Source organism: Pseudophryne corroboree, chromosome 3, assembly GCF_028390025.1.
Source record: "Pseudophryne corroboree isolate aPseCor3 chromosome 3, aPseCor3.hap2, whole genome shotgun sequence".
NCBI lineage: Eukaryota > Metazoa > Chordata > Amphibia > Anura > Myobatrachidae > Pseudophryne > Pseudophryne corroboree.
This window is the reverse complement of record NC_086446.1, coordinates 171,126,915-171,133,094: the sequence shown is the minus strand read 5'-3', so window position 1 is coordinate 171,133,094 and position 6,180 is coordinate 171,126,915.

Below are 6,180 nucleotides of genomic sequence, written 5' to 3'. Positions count from 1 at the left end.
ACAGACTAGTCTAGGGGAGGGAACTTTCTCATTCATGATGAGTCACTGGTCAGTTCATATGCAAACAAGGTTTAGCCTTGATGGACAAATTACAGGAGATAGCCACTGGTCAGGCATGCTGTCTTCCAGGAAAACCATTGTTCTAATAAGAGTGACTTTAGCTTTCATACATTTAGTCATATCTACTTGTTGCAATGAGCTACAACTTAATAACAGGCATCAAATTGATATACACATGTCCATCTTGCTTTGTTCCAATAATACACATACATGACGTTACTCCATTATATAATTTTAAAACATTATGATGTCTGGCGCTTGATATGTTCAAATTATGTGCTGTATGAAATATGTGTCAAATCTATCTCTGTGGCATGTCTGTGTAAAGGTGTATGTTACCATATATTGCTTACAAGCATAGCGACTCATAATGTGTGGAGTCTGTATGTTCAAGTGAGTATTGTCTCTGTTAGACAGGCATTTAGACCTGTGACAGTGTAATATGTGGTGTTGTGTAACAGGGTATAACACCTGGTATGGTATCTGAAATAATTGTCTTAGTGTACATAGAGATGTTAAAGATTCCAATTCACTTTTACTATTGAAAACTGCAAAGTGTCAAAACATATACATGCATAAGCGAAATACATATATTATAAACAGTTGGAAGGAAAACTTCAATTTGTGATATCTTCTATTGTCCACAATAATATACTTGGAAGAAAGGTCCTTCCTTGTATAGATAGAACCTTTTATGTCCTTGCTCTGTAAAGGGTGTCCCGTTTCCCTGTTTGTTGAATAAAAGGCTGTGTGGGTCCAAATCAGAAATCTTCAGCGCTAATTAGTTGCAGATGTTTGGGGAGTCTGCTGGGTGTACCCGGGGTCTCCTTCTCACAGGTGGACTTGAGGTAGGCTAAAGGAATGTAAATGGCGCTCCAGGCTAATTTACTCACTGCGGAACACACTTCCTTTAGAGTTCCTTGTTTGGGGAAGTTCTTGGGGCTGGTGCCTTTAACATCTGTGTGTACAGTAAGACAATTATTACAGATACCAGGTATTATACCACATATACACAACACCACATATTACACTGTCACAGGTCTAAAGACCTGTCTAACAGAGACAATACTCACTAAGGGGCTGAACGCATCATAACCCATCTCTTGCATTGGCGTTTCTATAATGGGTGCGGTGCACACGGGCCCCTGGGTCCAGGGGGGCCAACACTGCACCCATTGCACCCATTTTAACACTTACCTTTCTGGAGTCCAGCGCTGGGACCTGCAATTGCGGCAGAAATCGCCGCCAAAATTGGTCTCCGGATCATTGCGGGCACCATGTTTCCGGAGACCTGAGCATGCGCAGTAGACTCCGGCACAATGTCTACAATGCCATACAGAGGAGGGGGCCCACCCGGAGGTGCACACGGGCCCCCTCCTCTGTAGAAATGCCCTTGATCTCTTGGGATTGCAAAATGACAGCTAGGAGCTGATTGGCTGACAATTTATCTCTGTCCACTTTATCTCCATCAAAGGCTTAGTAAAAAGACCACACTGTTCCAACTTGGGTTAGCCCAGGGTCAGACTTTGTTTACACTGGATATTGGACATTGTATATTCCTGGGTCAGCTCCATTAATTATACTCAGGGGTGTAGCGAGGGTGGCTCCAGTGGAGCGCGAGCTCTGGGCACCAAAAAAGTTAGAGGGCGCGTTGCTGCCCGCCACCGCCCCCTTACCATGGACCACTGTACTGGCAGCTGCTGAGCAGGAGGAGGCACACACTGACTCAGAGACTAGGTAGGGAACAGAGCAGGCCAGAGGCAACAGCATGAGACACTGACAGTCAGCACATGCCAGAGCTCTGCCCGCCCTCTCTATATGTCTCACTGTCTACTTGTGGCTGTGCAGAAGGGTTTCTTCTGTCCTGCAGCACCACTCTCTGCCCCCGCTGCTGCAGCACCTCTCTATTTTCTGGAAGCTGCAGCACGTTTCTACTTTTGATGCTGCCCCTAAGGCTGCTGTGGCGCAGCTCTCTCTGCCCAACAGGCTACTCTGGGACATTATTTTCATTAAAGCATAGTGGTATTATCAAGTCTGGGATGGCAGTTCTAGGGTATTATTTTCATTGAGGCATTGGGTGATTATCAAGTCAGGGTGGGGGAGGCAATATTGGTGCATTATTTTCATTGAGAGTTTGGGGGGTATTCAGGTCTGCAGGGGTCACATTTGGAGTATTATTTTCATTGAGGCACTGGGAGATTATCCGATCTGGGGGGGACAGTTTTGGGGCATTATTTTCATTCAGCATTTGAGGTTATCAGGTCTGTGGGGGATCACATCTGGGGATTTATTTTCATTAAGGAATTCGGGGGTTGTGAGGTCAGGTCATGGCAAATATAGTGGTTTTAATTTATTTGAATTAAACAAGAAAATAGTTTAATACAGCTACTTCCATAGCGGATCTACCATGGTGTAATGTGTATAAGGGGCTCAACTATAGTGTAACGTGTATAAGGGGCTCTACTGTGATGTGTAACGTGTATAAGGGGCTCTACTGTGATGTGTAACATGTGTAAGGGGCTCTACTGTGTGGCATAACATGTATAAGGGGTACACTGTGCGGTGTAATGTGAATTGGTACTATTCCATGGCCACACACTTTCCCAATAAAGCCATGCCCCCATATTGTTGTTGTAAGTCTTTGGCATTCACTGACCCTATTTTAAACATGGGGGGCACCATAAGGAAACATTTACCCTGAGCTTCACAAGGTCTAGAACCAGCCCTGTCACCAATTAAGGATTTTTAAATATTGTTTCTTTTCAAATGTAACATGCCACCACATGTTGGCTAGCCCTCCAATTCAGTACAGGGGAGGGGGGTGCCAAAACATACCTTTGCTCTGGGCACCATGGCACCTAGCTACACCTCTGATTACACTGAACCCGAATCTGCCCTGCATGTCACTCACAGACCCTCCATTAAGGCGGACCTCTGCATACACAGCCAATCAGCAGCTTTTGAGCATCACCTGGGTTGAGCTGTTTACACTGCATCGTGACTTGGGTCCAACCCTGGTAACTACCAGGGTCGAATTCCCTGGTCCCTCGACCTGGGTTATTTTTCAGGGATCCTCTACTCCAAGCTGTGACCTGGGTAGACACAGCAATAACTTGGGTCAAAAGCTTGGTGTAAAAGGGGTATAAATAGTATCTATTGGTGAAAAATAATCAGAGTCTGTGATGGAAAGGTGAGCCTTATAAAGGCTCAATACAGTACTAATTAATTTGGCTTATACAAAAGTTCTGATTGTAGTAACTAAAAAATATATAAACATGGGTTGACGGTGCACTTCCATCTATTGCCTGTAGTCAGTATTATGGCGTATCCGCGCAACAGATTTTGTGTCTTTTGTCGAATTTGTCTTCTAAAGATTCATTATTATGTTTTAACTGTTAAAGATTTTGGGGCAAATTCAGGTTGGATCGCGATCCAACCGGAATTTTTTCGTTGGGCCGTGGGCACATGCGCAGCGGGCCATACTGCACATGCTCCTGCACTTTCTGCATGGGGCTGCAGAAAATGCAATAGCCTCTGCCTATCAATCAGGCAGAGGCGGTCGTGGGGTGGGAGGGGGGGGCGGCAGCGCTCCATTTCCAGGGAGGAGACGGAGCATTGTGGGTGCGGGGTGACCTGAACGGTGGACGGTGCAGCGTGAAAGGGGACGTGTCGGGGGCATGTTCATGGTGGCTGTGTGATGTCACACGCAGCTGCCGCGACAGGTAAGATGGCGCTGGGACTCCTGCTGCCGCAGCTAAGCTGCGCTGGCAGGAGTCATCCTTAGTTTCTGCTGACAAGCAAAAATTGCAAAGCGATAGCAATTTCTGATTGTCGAAGGGGGGGAGGCGACGGTCAGTATGTTGGGCGGCCCCCAGCATGTGAGCAAAAGGATAGCAAATTCTGCTGATTAGCAGAATTTGCTATCCTTACTGAATTAGGCCCTTTATCTGAGTAAATTAAGTACAATTAAGGCTGCCTTGGCAAAACCTTAACTGCATTCTTTGACAAGATGAAACTATCTGATGGATTATATTTTGAGTACTGATTTGCTTCTGACACTGTTTAGAGCTAGTACTGTAACCACTATGGGGTATATTCAATTAGGGTCGAAAACTGCCGTCAGTCGAAAAGACGGCAGTTTTTTACTTTTTCAGGTCGAATCATGATTCGACCTATTCAATCCCAGCTGATGAGGGACTGTGGAGGAAAGGGGGGAGAGTTGCGGGGAGACGGGGGAAAGCCGCGGGCAGCCAGACGGAGAGAGCCACGGGCAGCCAGATGGAAGGAGAGCAGTACTGGAGGATGTCACAGACGCCGCTCACAGCAGTGTCCACCTGGCTCGCTTGCTGGAACCGGATGGACGCTACCGTGAGCGGCAGCTGTGATGCGGGGACGGAGGGACGTGTGAGGCAGAGAGACAGGAGGGGGGGGAGATGGGGGAGAGCCGTGAGCAGACGGGGGAGAGCAGCGCTACAGCAGTGGCTATATAGCCGCTGCTGTAGCGCTGCTCTACCCAGTCTGCCCGCGGCTCCGTCTCTCCCCTATCTAGCTCCTGCATCTCAATTCAACTTTTTTAAAAGTCGAATTGAGATGACATTGAATAGCCCAAGTCGGATCCATTCCGACAAATGAATGTCGGAATGGATCCGACTTCAATTGAATATACCCCTATATGAGTTCACTGTTTTTTCACAGGTGAAAAAGCTGCATATTAACAGCAAAACGTGTTAGGTCATTGGCGTTTCTATAATGGGTGCAATGTGTGTGGTGCACAAGGGCCCCTGGGTCCAGGAGGGGCCCACACCGCACACATTGCACCATTTAAATATTAACCTTACCGGAGTCCAGCGGCGGGCGCAGCATCCGCGGCAAAAATCGCTGCAAAAATGGCCGCCGCGCATGCACGGTAGCCAAATTGGTCTCCGGATCATGGTGGGCGCCATGTTTCCGGAGACCTGCGCATGCGCAGTAGACTCCGGCACAGTGCTGGAGTCTACAGCGCTGTTCAGAGGAGGGGGCCCACTCGGAGGTGCACACAGGCCCCCTCCTCTGTAGAAGCGCCCCTGTGTTAGGTGACAGGCACTGGATCACTGGGCATCGTGACAAGGAGCTCCTTTACTGGCACCGAGACATTCGGTACACTCGGGACCACCAGCAAACAACTATACTGACTGGAAAAAGGAAACCAGTACTTTATTTGGACTCCTCTGCACATTTGATCCTTTTGATCCTTACTAAGGACTACCTGTTTAGCTGGTAACAAAGAGGTCTATTCATGAAGCAGTGAAAAGTGTGGAGAAGTGAGCCTATGGAGAAGTTGCCCATGGCAACTAATCAGCTGATACTTATCATTTTATAGAATGCATTTTATAAATGTTACCTCAACACTGATTGGTTGCCATGGACAACTTCACCACTGGCTCACTTCTCCATCTTTTCACTGCTTCATGAATAGATCCTTAAACATTAAGAGGTCAGTTCATGTGAATGCAATGTTTTGGCTTTCCTTATCACCAATTCTTCTGACAGTGTTTTTTTCATATACTTATCGGAATTCATTAAGGCTGGCATTGGTCCCGATGTGATCCAGTATCTTGACCTCCCACAATGTCGTCTTCACTGGTGTTACCGCAGAACGTTGGTGGAGTTCGTCCTGCGCATGCGTACTTTGATCCTGGTGCTTGATTTTCCCGCCATCTGTGCATGCGCCAGCATCTCCCGTCTACTGTATTGTTATGACAGCGCATGTGCCCGGTGATGGTAGGAGCAGTGCAAGGGGTAGCGGGCAGTAAGGAGGAGGTGACCAGGCATATGCATATGTCGGGTCACCTCAGCGGTGGAGTGACTGGGGGCAAGCAGGCAATCAAGAGTCGGGAGCTGAGGATGGGGAAACTGTGGCGACGGGAAGTCAGCAGGAGGAGACCCGGCATATGCATATGCATATACCCTGGGCTCCTCTAATTGGCTGTTGTCACAGAAGGGGGCGGGGAGAAAGCAGGAGACAGACGTCTTCACTGCACTTCTTCCATAACAAGCCTCCTTACGCCATCCTGATATGGCAAACGGGTTTTGTGAAGTGAAATGGAAAGCGGAGCTTTCCGTTCCTACATGAATTGCACT